This window comes from Anolis carolinensis, unplaced genomic scaffold, assembly GCF_035594765.1.
Source record: "Anolis carolinensis isolate JA03-04 unplaced genomic scaffold, rAnoCar3.1.pri scaffold_11, whole genome shotgun sequence".
NCBI classification, from domain to species: domain Eukaryota; kingdom Metazoa; phylum Chordata; class Lepidosauria; order Squamata; family Dactyloidae; genus Anolis; species Anolis carolinensis.
The window spans coordinates 3,522,592-3,536,510 of NW_026943822.1; the positions used below are offsets into that span (position 1 = coordinate 3,522,592).

General features: G+C 43.1%; 1 protein-coding gene across 1 annotated transcript in view; it reads right to left on the minus strand.

Moving 5' to 3' along the window:
- Positions 1 to 13,642, minus strand: part of klhl25 (kelch like family member 25) — a 30,479-nt gene extending 16,837 nt beyond the window's left edge. The window contains exon 1 of the mRNA XM_003229423.4: positions 13,481 to 13,642. The gene's annotated coding sequence lies outside the window, so the exon portion shown is untranslated. The remainder of the gene's footprint in view (positions 1 to 13,480) is intronic.
- Between the last annotated feature and the right edge of the window lie 277 nt (positions 13,643 to 13,919).

Sequence of the window (13,919 nt, forward strand, 5' to 3'; positions counted from 1 at the left end):
ATATGATATTTGATTGTTTGCATAATTTGCCAAAGATGCAGAGGTGGGGATTTTCTAAAGCACCTGGACCAAAGGTTTCGGCAGGAACCAGTATCAGCAAGATTCAGTGCCGAGGAATGCAGCAGAAATTTGCTGAGGAAGCTACAAAGGAGATGACAGCTACAAATACGAGAAGCAAATAAAACCTTCTGTCAGCACCATCTCTAATTGCCACTCATTGCCAGCCTGGTGCATGCATAACAAAGACAAAAAAAATATAGTGTGTGTGTTTCTTGGGTAGATGGTGTTTTATGTCATTTTCGAAATTGTACATTGCCTTGGATGCTTGGAAGGTACATCAGAGTTAGTATGGTGTAGTGGTTTACTTCTTGGGAGGACAGCAATGAACAACTTCGATAAAATAATGGAGCAGAGACATCACACTGGCAACGAAGGTCCGCATAGTGAAAGCAATTGTATTCCCCACAGTATCTTATGGATGTGAGAGCTGGACTATAAGGAAGGCTGAGCGAAGGAAGAGAGATGCTTTGGAACTGTGGTGTTAGAGGAAAATCCTTGGACCGCAAGAAGATCCATCCTCCAGGAAATAATGCCCGGCTGCTCACTGGAAGAGACACTCAGCTGTAGGAAGGTGCGTTCTTTAAGGAAACTTCTTACCTCTTTCTACTCTAGAGGAAAGACACTTGCCTGCAGGATGGCAGGCAAACTTTCTGGGCCTGCACACCACATGCACACGCACTCACTTTCCAAGGCAAGGAGGCAAGTTCTCATTCTTACTTGGATGTAAGCAGGTGCGCATGCTTTCTGGGCACACACACTCTTTCCAAGGCAAGAAGGCATGGAGCGTCATGTGCTCACAAAAAGCAGGCGAGGAGCCGGGATCGGCTTTTGCTTGCTTTCAGGTTGAGCTGATTTTCATACAGGGAGGGGCCTTACCGTTACGTGCTCCCAAAGGTAGCAAAAGTAACCAAAGAATGGATGAAATGAAGGAAAACGGGTCTGTGCACAACTCTACTGATTATACTACCGAATAAACAAGTGGTTCTCAAACTGTGCTCCACGGAGCTCTTGGGGCTTTGCAAAGCATACTCCTCTTTCTTGCTCCTGTCTCACCGCCAAAAGCCTTTTCCCCTCAGTCCCCTTGCCACCAAAAGCCTTTTCCTCTCCGTCCCCTTGCCGCCAAAAGCCTTTTTTCCCTCAGTCCCTTTTGCCGCCAAAAGCCTTTTTTCCCTCAGTCCCTTTGCTGCCAAAAGCCTTTTCCCCTCCGTCCCCTTGCCGCCAAAAAGCCTTTTTTTCCCTCAGTCCCCTTGCTGCCAAAAGCCTTTTCCCCTCAGTCCCCTTGCCGCCAAAAGCCTTTTCCCCTCAGTCCCCTTGCCGCCAAAAGCCTTTTCCCCTCCGTCCCCTTGCCACCAAAAGCCTTTTTTTCCTCCGTCCCCTTGCCACCAAAAGCCTTTTTTCCCTCAGTCCCCTTGCCGCCAAAAGCCTTTTTCCCTCAGTCCCTTTGCCGCCAAAAGCCTTTTCCCCTCGCTTCTCTCACTCTCAAAAGCCTTTTTCCCTTCCCTCCCTCGCTGCCCAGATCCTTTCCACCTCGATGGCTTCCAAAGCCTTTTTTCCCTGCCACTGCTCTGGGGGTGCTTTGATTGTGCTTTTCCTGCATGGCAGAAGGGGGTTGGACTAGATGGCCCCTGGGATCTTCCACTGAAATTCTTAATGTTGGTCAAAAAGTCACTATGGTGCACTGGGTTGAGTGCTGTACAAGGAAGTCAGGGTTGGAATCTCTGCTTAGCAATGGGACCCTACTGAGTCACACGCTCTCAGCCTCATAGGAAGGCACAGGCAACCCCTCTCTGAATAAATTCTGCCAAAAAAAATATATCCCGTAATATGCTTCATTGGGTGGAGTTTCCTCCTCTCAAGGTTCTGATCTGATCCGTTGGGAGGGCTTGGATTGTGTCTTCCTGCATGGCAGAATTGGGGTTGGCCTTGATGGCCCTTGGGATCTCTTCCAACTCTGATTCTACAAGGTCACCGTAAGCCAGAAATGACTTGAAAGCACACAACAACAACAACAACAACAACAACAACAACAAAGAATTGCCTTCCCTTGTTTTTGCAGACACTGGGGAGGATTGCATTGTTTGTGGAAATGCATTCCTGTCTTTGGTTGAGCCGTTGGGGCGTTTCTGTGTGTATATTTTGAAGCCATGCAAGCTTGGGTGTGGACACCTTTGCTTTAGTCTAACCCATTTCCAAGGGCTTTAATTAACACAGTTTGCAAAAGTTTCTAAGACTTTCCAAATCGCTGTCCTGCAACAACATAAGGAGTATGATAAGCAGGAGTTACCATTTGCAAATAATGGAGACTTTAATGCTAATATCCATTCGCAGTTTTACGTCAGTTAACTATTATTGTAATTTCTATTAATGTCAGTGAGAGGGAGTCTGGAAAAAGCATTCAACATTTCACACCCTCCAACTGTTCCAGTTCATTCTCTGTTGACACACTTTTTAAGCTGCTTTTACAAGCCGCTTTGGCTCCTGGTCTTGGGGGAAAAGTATAAATAAATATAAATATGATATAAATAAAAATGGGCATAATCAAAAACCAAGATGGCAAGGATCTAACAGAAGCTAAAGAGATCAAGAGAAGGTGGTGAGGCTATACAGAAGATCTGTATAGGAACGATAATAATACCGAGGATAGCTTTGACGGTGTGGTGAGTGAATTAGAACCAAACATCCTGAGGAGTGAGGTTGAATGGGCCTTAAGAAGCATTGCTAATTGCAAGGCAGCAGGAGACTACGGGATCCCAGCGGAGTTGTTTAAAATCTTGAAAGAAGATGCCAGCAAATATGGAAAACACAAGAATGGCCATCAGATTGGAAATAATGGCTTCCCATTAAGTCCAGCTTTCACAAAATAGGAGTTTTGCGTGTTTTACTCCTTGAACAATATTAGCCCTGACGTTGTCCCACATTTTGACATAGATTTCTACACTCCCAAACTATAGCACTAGGATTCTCTGGGCAAGGATTCCTATGAAGCTAATTTGATTCTCTAGGGGTGGCAAGCTAAAACCAATCCATTCTGCAAACAGTGATATCGCTCCCTCATTGTCATTTACAGCTTAGGAAGGAGGCAAACAACAAATGACTCTTTAATCAGAAATCCCAAACTGTGCAAATGAGATGTATTTGTATCTACCGGATTGACTTTTCCTAATTTATCCCGCAGCCGGGAGGATTGCCAGCCAAGTACAGCATGCTGATGTTTTGCAAAACAAAACAAGAACCCATCCAACCAAAGAGCAGACAACAACAAGGGCCTGCTGAGCTATAATTTATTAGGAAGGTTCAGCCTGGCATCAGAATTTCAAAATGGATAATGTTCTTGCGCCACATGATGTGTGTTAATTGGCTTACCTAGGGATGTTTGTGATCCCAGCCAACAACCTGGAGATTGGCAAATATTCAGAAAGTCACTGTCAGTATTGTCTACATGTAATTTCCTTTGACTGGCTGTGCACTATCGAGTCCCTAAACTATAGATGCTGTACATATGCTTGAAATGCTAACAAATGTAACAAGCATCTGATAAAGTTGGCTACAGTTCAGAAAAGCTTGAGTTATATTAAAGGAAAACAGTTAAGTAATGTGTTGTCAAAGGCTCTCATGGCCGGAATCACTGGGTTGCTGAGTTTTCCAGGCTGTCTGGCCATGTTCGAGAAGCATTATCTCCTTACGTTTCACCCACATCTGTGGCACGCATCCTGGGGGGGTTGTGAGGTTTGTTAGAAACTAGGCAAGTGGAGTTTATGTACCTATGGAATAATGTCCAGGGTGGGAGAAAGAACTCTTGTCTGTTTGAGGCAAGTGTGAATGTTGCAAATGGCCAGCTTGATTAGCATTGAATGGCCTTGCAGCTTCAAATCCTGGTTGCTTCCTGCCTGGGGGGAATCCTTTGTTGGGAAGAGCTCGCTGGCTCTGATAATCAAGGTGGCCAATTGCAACATTCACACTTGACCTGCAGCTTCAAAGCCTGGCTGCTTTGGCCACTCTAACAACCACCATGTCGGACGATACAGAGAAGCCACTGAAATCCACAAGCAAGTGGACAATTTCAACAGAAAGGAGGAAACCATAAAAATGAACAAATTCTGGCTGCCAGTATTTAAAAATTCTAAAATCAAGACAGTAAATAGAAAACACCATTCAGAAAACAGGGGAATTCCAGACACAAAGCAATCAGGGCCAGCTAACACCTCTCAACAAAGGATTCCCCCAGGCAGGAAGCAGCCAGGCTTTGAAGCTGCAAGGTTATTCAATCCTAATCAAGCTGGCTAACTGCAGCATTCATACTTGCCTCAAACAGACAAGAGTTTATTCTCCCACCCTGGACACTCCAAAGATATATATTGTATACACATATAATATTGATAATAATATTATAATGGAATACAATATTATACTACTAATAATACAATATAATATTATTAATTATATATTATATATTAAATGTAATATTACTAATAATATTACCATATAAGGATATAGTACAATATAGTAATTTAATGCATATATTGTAAGGTAAAGGTAAAGGTTTCCCCTGACGTTAAGTCCAGTCGTGACCAACTCTGGGGGTTGGTGCTCATCTCCATTTCTAAGCCGAAGAACCAGCGTTGTCCATAGCCACCTCCAAGGTCATGTGGCCGGCATGACTGCATGGAGCGCCGTTACCTTCCTGCCAGAGCCGTACCCATTGATCTACTCACATTTGCATGTTTTTGAACTGCTAGGTTGGCAGGAGCTAGGGCTAACAGCGGGTGCTCATTCCGCTCCCAGAATTTGAACCTGGGACCTTTTGGTCCGCAAGTTCAGCAGCTCAGCGCTTTAACACACTGTGCCACCAGGGCCCCCTGTATATATTGTGCTATGCTAATAATATATTGTATGTTCATTTGATTTGTAAGCCGCTCTGAATCCCCTTCGGGGTGAGAAAAGCGAGAGATAAATGTAGTAAATGAATAAATAAATTATATATATATACACACACACACACACACACACACACACATATACACATACACATACATACACACACACACACCCTACTGAATAATTTCCAGCAAACCTCCCAACCTCTGCGGACGCCTGCCATAAATGTGGGCGAAAAGTCAGGAGATAATGCTTCTGGAACATGGCCAGACAGCCCAGAAAACTCATAGCAACCCAGTTTAGTAATGTTTGAGGAATCCATTCTGCCAGCAAAGTCTGGTGTGGCTCCAATATGGTGGGACCTGCTGTTTAGTGCAAGGGTTCAATGTGTCCCATTCCAAAACACGAGACCAAATTGATGCTAGCAGAGTGAGCATCGCCACGGCAGATCTTGCTGGTTGAAGTGGTGCAAACAAGCATTTTTTGGGGGGGATGTAGAGGCAATATTCAGAGACACAATGAAGTGGCGGTTAAAGGTCACATCAGGGGGTCTGAAGCAATGTGTTATTGCTAAACCTTTCTTAGCAAGCATTCCAGCAGAAAGGGCTCTGTGAAGCAAGGACACCTCTAAGGAGGCAGCAGCAATTTCCTGCAACGGAAGTACTGCTTGGGCTCCTAAATAACTCAGGCCCTTCCTGTAGCTTTGCTAACCAACAGAGAATCAACTGGTTCTGGCGACAGGGGAGGAAGGCCCTATATCTATAACTAGAATACACATAATAAAAATGAAAATATGTGCCCACTTCCACAGACAATCTTCCACTTCCACAAATAGCCAGAGTTCCCAAAGCTCAATGGCCCTCCCTCCAATGACATTGCAAGTTACGGCAAGCACTGTAAACATGTATAATGCCTTACAAGAACACCATTCTGCCCACCACCCAAGGGAAGGCTTTCATACGGGGACAATTTCCTCCTAGATGTTCTGTTTTTCCTCCAGAATGGACATCCCAGGTTCCCTTAATTTGCATGACACCGCCCACTGCCTCTCCCATAACCCTTTCCAATTCTTTCCTATGGCACACAGCAAACAGAGGAATTGATCAGCAACTGAACATACTAGAGAGGTTTGGCGAGAATTCACCATGATTTATAGAACTTGTAAGGACTGGGATGCATAGCTCACCTTCAATCTAAGAGCTCTCTGAACTCCACCAATGATGGACCTGGAACTTACTTGACACACAGAACCCCCATGATTATCAAAAAATACTGGAGGGATTTAGAGAAGTTGTAGTTCACCTACATCCAGAGCACACTATGAACCCAAACACCGATGGACCTGGACCAAATTTGGTATGCATACTCAATATGTCCATATTTGAATACTGGTGATTTTGAGGGAAATTGGTCTGGACATTTTGAAGTTGTAGGTACTGGGATGCAATCAATGCAGACTGGTACCTGCAATCAATGAGCACTTTGAACTCCACCAAAGATGGAATTGGACCAAACTCGGCACACAGAGCCCCCATGGCCAGCAAAAAATACTAGAGGTCTTTGGGGAAAATTTACCTTGATTTGGGGGAGTTGTGGTTCACCTACAGCAAGGGAGCACTGTGAACTCAAGCACCGATGGATCTGGACCAAACTTGGCACACATACCTGACATGCTGAAGTTTGATTACTGGAGAGATTTGGGGGGAACTGGATTTGGTAGTACACCCACAACCAGAGAAACTGTGACCTCCACCAATGATGGACCTGGACCAAGCCTGGCACACAGAACTCCCATGACTCACTCACCTACTGGAGGGGTTTGAGTGGACTGACTCACCATAGTGGGAGTTGTAGTATATTCTACAGCCAGAGGGCACACTGAACCCCACCCATGATGCATCCAGAGCAAACTTGCCCAACATAACAAACCTTAAGTACTGATGGAGTTTCTTGGGGCTAACCTGACATGATGTCACTTGTAGTTAATCCACAACCTTATACATTTTGTACAATTAAAAAATGACTTTTTCAAATAATCCGGGCAATGCCAGGGACCCAAGCTTGCATTAAATAAATAAAAGAAATACTCTAGTCTCCACCACTGTATTCATTTCCCTTGGAATGTGCAAACTCAGGCCTTTTGGGACTTGCTCTCAATTTCTCCCACCTTTGCACCCTTTTGGGTTCCAGAAGTATTTTGCACGTCCATGTTCAAATGGTGCCCAACACATACAAACCAGTATTCTCAAAGCTGGAGCCCTCCTCTTTTGAATGTTTCAAGTTCCTAAGGCAATCAGGGATGATGGGAGTTACAATACACACATTCCTGTTTTGTGCAAAAAACCCAGACACAAATTTCTACGTTTGACACAAGTCCTGGAATGCGCATTTTCTGGATGCTCAGCCTCAGCTCCTTTGCCACAGAAGGGTAGATGCTTAATGACAGGAGACTTCACACTCTTCCATGATATACTTCCTTAATCATATCCTGTCTTCTCATTTAGCCTGGTCCTGTCTGTCTTGTTCCACTTGTTCCTAACGCTGTCTATTGCTTTGGAAGCTGATGAACCAGCAAATTGCTTTGCAATTATGGAGATGAGGTGCACAGTTCATGCTTTAATTAGATCAAGTGAAGTACACTGATGGAGAAGGAGCTGCTGCCTGGGATCACTCCAGTTCAAATCTTTCATCTCAGCCATAACTTAGCAGGTGCCTTTGGGGGGGAAAGGCTAGCATCCCTCTGCCACAGCCCCCACCTCCATCCATATAATTGGAGGATAATACAGAGAGCTGCCTTCCAGGGATATTGCAACTTCATCAGTGGCTGATGCCGGATGAGAGACTCTCTCCTGGGCACACAGAAGACTGGATAACTTGGAAGGCGCTGAACAGACTGCGCTCTGGAACCACGAGATGCAGAGCGTACCTTAAGACATGGGGCCACAAAGTGGAGCCCGCAACATGCGAGTGTGGAGAAGAACAAACCACAAACCACCTACAGCAATGCATTCTGAGCCCTGCTACATGCACAATGGAGGACCTTCTTACAGCAACACCAGAGGCTCTCCAAGTGGCCAGCTACTGGGCAACAGACATTTAGTATTAATGCCAAGTTTTTTTTCCTTAAAAAATCTTTATGTTTGCAAATCCATTACAACTTGTACCCTCGGTTCGCTTCTGACACGAGAAATAAATAAAAAGCGACAATTAATATAAGACCCTATCTTATTTTCAGAGAAATAGGGTAGCTATTGATGTTGATGTTGTTTTATGTCGTTATAATGATTTAATTTTACTGATCTACGTTTTAATCTATGTTGATTGGGCTTGGCCCCATGTGAGCCGCCCTGAGTCCCTTTGGGGAGATGGAAGCGGGGTACAAAAATAAAATTATTATTATTATTATTATTATTATTATTATTATTATTATTATTATTATTATTAGCAAGAACATCCCTATATAGGGATGTAAACTGGAGAACATTGTTCAAAAGCAGTCTATTGATAACCCAAGACTAAGGGCTTCCCCTTGTTTTCATCAAAGAGTCAGCATTAAGTTAAAAGGTAAAGGTAAAGTTTTCCCCTGATGTTAAGTCCAGTCGTGTCTGACTCTGGGGGTTGGTGCTCATCTCCATTTCTAAACCAAAGAGCCGGCGTTGTCACCTCCAAGGTCATGTGGCCGGCATGACTGCATGGAACGCCGTTACCTTCCCGCTGGAGCGGTACCTATTGATCTACTCACATTTGCATGTTTTTGAACTGCTAGGTTGGCAGAAGCTGGAGCTAACAGCGGGCGCTCACTCCGCTCCCCAAATTTGAACCTGAGACCTTTCGGTCTGCAAGTTCACCACCTCAGCACTTTAACACATTGAGCCACCGGAGGCTCCAAGCATTAAGTTATCTCCATAAAAAAATGGAACCAGACAAGGGAGTCGACTCTCAATTTTTTGATGGATATTAGAGCTGGAAATCAGTGAAGTGGTGTGAATTAAGTGACATCCACCCCAGCCCCATGTTCACAAAGGAAGCCCATCAAAGAACAGAGCATTAATAGCTAGCAATTTCATCTAAACGCCTCTGAATCAGCTCCCTTTGCTCACAAAGGCAGACGCTCTGCAGCGCTGGTATCCATCTCTAAAGCAAGACTCATTGTTTGCTGCTGAAGTGCTTTGAAGGACTGGATATAATAATAAAGGGCTTGGTGATTTATTCATGGAAATGGCCCGCGTGGGAAATGTGGAACTATATTAAACTCGCTCAATAGAAGACTTTAAATATGATCTTGCCTTCTCGCTATGCATGCACATGCAACCCTGGGAAGCTTTCTGCAAGCGGCACCCCTTCCCTTTTCACACAAAGAAAATGATGCAGGACAGACAACATATCGTCATTAATGCACAATGGCATTAATGGGCATTTGTACAAACTGTTTTCTACGCTCAGCAGACAAAGACCAGATCACTCCAGGGGATCATATGCCAGGATCAGGTGGCAAAGTGGGCATTTAGGGGTCGGAAAGCAGCACTCCACGGCCTTAATTAAGATGACTCTGGTGTTCAATTATATTCCTCAGAGTAGAGAAGCATTCTGTCTTACGTCTTCTCAAAGTGCAAGCGGTTCGCCTCTCAACAACCACAAGAAGCGCATCTTGAAAAGCACATTCATGAAACACCCATTATAACCCACTTTTGCCCTCAAAGGTCTATTTTAAGCATCTGGCTTCTTATGGAGAGAGTGTTACTCCAAAAGATTGCAATTTTTCAGCATGTCCTATTTGTTGTAACCTATACATAGCATTATTATAATTATATTGCCGTATATACTCAAGTATATGCCAACCCGTATATAAGCCGAGGCAACTAATTTTGCAACAATAAACTGGGAAAACATTGACTCCAGTATAAATGGTAAATTTCAGAAATAAAAACAGATACAGTAGAGTCTCACTTATCCAATGTTCTGGATTATCAAACACAATTTTGTAGTCAATGTTTTCAATGCATTGTGATATTTTGGTGCTAAATTCGTAAATACAGTAATTACTACATAGCATTAATGTGTAATGAACTACTTTTTCTGTCAAATTTGTTGTATAACATGATGTTTTGGTGCTTAATTTGTAAAATCATAACCTATTTTGATGTTTAATAGGCTTTTTCTTAATTTCTCTTATTATCCGAAATTTTTGCTTATTCAACGTTCTGCCAGCCTATTTATGTGGGATAAGCGAGACTCTACTGTACTGTAAATAAATAAATAAAACCTAAAGAGTATCAATACGATGTGGGGAGCCAGCATAGTGGGACATGGGTTCGAATCCCCACTTCGCCACACAGCCCAATGAATGGGCTCAGGAAAGTCACACTCTCTCAGCCTTGAATGATGTGGGCAAAATGTCAGGAGAGAATGCTTCTGAAACATGGCCATACGGTCTGGAATACACACGACAACCCTACAAACCACCAGAACTCAAAAAGAGACACAGAGAGATGTTTGGGACAGGAATTCATGGAGAAAACATTGTGTGCAGAACCTCATCATGAAATAACATGATCCAATAACAGAAAAAGTAGTTTAATGCGCAGTAATGTTATGTTGTAATTACTGTATTCATGAATTTAGCACCAAAATATCACAATATTTTGAAAACATTGACTACAAAAATGCCTTGGATAATCCAGAACCTTGGATAAGCGAGTCTTGGATAAGTGAGACTCTACTGTAATTACCACATAATGTTACCATGTATTGAACTGCTTTTTCTATCAATTTGTTATAAAACATGATATTTTGCTGCTCAATTTGTAAAATCATAATGTAATTTGACGTTTAATAGGCTTTTCCTTAATCCCTCCTTATTATCCAACATTTTCACTTATCTAACATTCGGCCAGCCTGTTTATGTTGGATAAGCGAGACTCTACTGTACTGTATTTATGAATTTTGCACTAAAACATTGCAATGTATTGAAAACATTGACTACAAAAACATTGACTACTAAAAGGCAAAATGTGTTGGATCATGCACAATGTTGGATAAGTGAAGGTTGGATAAGCGACTATACCTCACAACCTCTGAGGATGCCTGACATAGATGTGTGCGAAATGTCAGAAGAGAATGCTTCTGGAATATGGACATACAGCCCGGAAAAAACACGACAAACCTTTGTTTATGGTTTTAAAGACATTACAAATGCACCCTCGGTTTGTTTCTGATATAGTGCTATGCAATCTTGGGATTTGCAGTTTGGCCAAGGCAGCTACAGTCCTTGTAAAACTACATCCCCATCATAATTACAATTATACTCCTCGACCTTTTGTACTAGTCGCTCTTTTCCCGATTACTTGATATTAATTCAGGGCTCCTCTCTACCCAATGTGATCTTAAATGAATCTATTGCACTTTATCTATTTAAAATTTGTAACTCATAACATGCACCTTGCTTATCTGCTATTGCAACCTCATTGTTTTTAATTCGATGTTTTAATACCGCGTCGTGTTTTTTCGGCTGCTGTGTATATATTATTATTGGTTTTTATTATTGTTCTTTGATGTTTCATATTTTATTTTATCATTGTTTTGTATCTGATTTTGCTGTAAGCTGCCCCGAGATGGAGGCGGGATATAAATAAACTTATTATTACAGTAGAGTCTCACTTATCCAACACTCGCTTATCCAACGTTCTGGATTATCCAATGCATTTTTGTAGTCAATGTTTTCAATACATCGTGATATTTTGGTGCTAAATTCGTAAATACAGTAATTACTACAAAGCATTACTGCGTACTGAACTACTTTTTCTGTCAAATTTGTTGTATAACATGATGTTTTGATGCTTAATTTGTAAAATCGTAAACTAATTTGATGTTTAATAAGCTTTTCCCTAATCCCTCCTTATTATCCAAGTTATTCACTTATCCAAGCTACTGCAGGCCCGTTTAGCTTGGATAAGTGAGACTCTACTGCAGGGGTCCCCAAACTAAGGCCCGGGGGCCGGATGCGGCCCATCGAAGCCATTTATCCGGCCCCCACAGCACAAGGGCAGAAGGGGGTTGGGCTAAATGACCCAAGGGGTCTCTTCCAACCTTCTTTATTATTATTATTATTATTATTATTATTATTATTATTATTATTATTATTATTAACATTGAGGCTGGGTGGCCATCTGTCAGGGGTGCTTTGCTTGTGCTTTTGGTGCACAAAGGCAGAAGGGGGTTGGACTAAATGGCCCTAAGGTTCTCTTCCAACCCTTATTATTATTATTATTAGTAGTAGTAGTAGTAGTAATTATTAACATTGAGGCTGGGTGGCCATCTATCAGGGGTGCTTTGCTTGTGCTTTCGGTGCACAAAGGTAGAAGGGGGTTGGACTTAATGGCCCAAAGGGTCTCTTCCAACCCTTTTGTTGTTGTTGTTGTTGTTGCTCGGTGGCCAACTATAGTCCGGCCCTCCAACGGTCGGAAGGATCGTGAACTGTCCCCCCGTTTAAAAAGTTTGGGGACCCCTGCTCTACTGTATTACAGTAGAGCCTCACTTATCCAACACTCGCTTATCCAACATTCTGGATTATCCAACGCATTTTTGTAGTCAATGTTTTCAATACATCGTGATATTTTGGTGCTAAATTCGTAAATACAGTAATTACTACATAGCATTACTGCGTATTGAACTACTTTTTCTGTCAAATTTGTTGTATAACATGATGTTTTGATGCTTAATTTGTAAAATCATAAATTAATTTGATGTTTAATAGGTTTTTCCTTCATCCCTCCTTATTATCCAACATATTCGCTTATCCAACGTTCTGCCGGCCCGTTTATGTTGGATAAGTGAGACTCTACTGTATTATTATTATTATTATTATTATTATTATTATTACAGCTCTCAGGATTCCATAGCATGGAGCCTTTGCTGCTTCAGTGGAGCCAAACTGGATTAAGTCTACAGTGCAGATGCGCTCTTTATTGTCGTCTGCCTCTACTGTACCTCACAACCTGTGAGGATGCCTGCCATAGATGTGGGCGAAATGTCAGGAGAGAATGCTTCTGGAAAATGGACATACAGCCCGGAACACACACAACAACTCTTTGTTTATGGTTTTAAAGACATTACAAATGCACCCTCGGTTCGCTTCTGATATAGTGCTATGCAATCTTGGGATTTGCATGGAGCCTTTGCTGCTTCAGTGGAGCCAAACTGGATTAGGTCTACAGTGCAGATGCGCTCTTTATTGTCGTCGGCCTCTACTGTACCTCGCAACCTGTGAGGATGCCTGCCACAGATGTGGGCGAAATGTCAGGAGAGAATGCTTCCGGATCCTGAACATACCGTCTGGGAAACACACAACAACCTTACAAACCGCCAGAACTCAATAAGAGACCTAGAGAGATGTTTGGGAGAGGGATTCGTGGGGAAAAGGTGGTATGCAAAATCTCCTCACAACATAACATGATTCAATAGTTAACTTTTAATGCAATTGAGAGCAGCGGGATCCAATTCTGAATGTCAAAACAGTGGTGCTGAGGGGTCGAAAGCAAAGACTTACCTCCCTGGCCTCTTCTTCTTCGGCGGCTGCTGCTGCTGCTGTGGTGATCCCAGATCCCAGAAGATCCCTCCCGGGCGCCCCCCTCACATGACACAAGCTTCCCAGCGGGGGCTTGGAAGTCAGTCGCTTCCCCCAAATCGGAGGCAGGCCCAGCTGCACCGCTGCGCGAGGCGGCCAATCAGGGAAGGGCCCATTGTGACGACAGAGGGGGCCCCACCAATCGCTGCGTCCTCTGGGCGAAGGCGACAGCAGGACTGACCAATCCCAGGACAGAACGCCGCTCCGGGGTGGAGTTTTAGGACTGGACGGGAAGGAGGGGGGAGAGTGGAGGTTGATTCTTAAAGGCGAAGTATTCTCTAAACCAGAATCCCCTTCTATTGTGTTGTCTAGTGGAAACAAATAGAGTCTCACTTATCCAAGCTTCACTTATCCAAGGTTC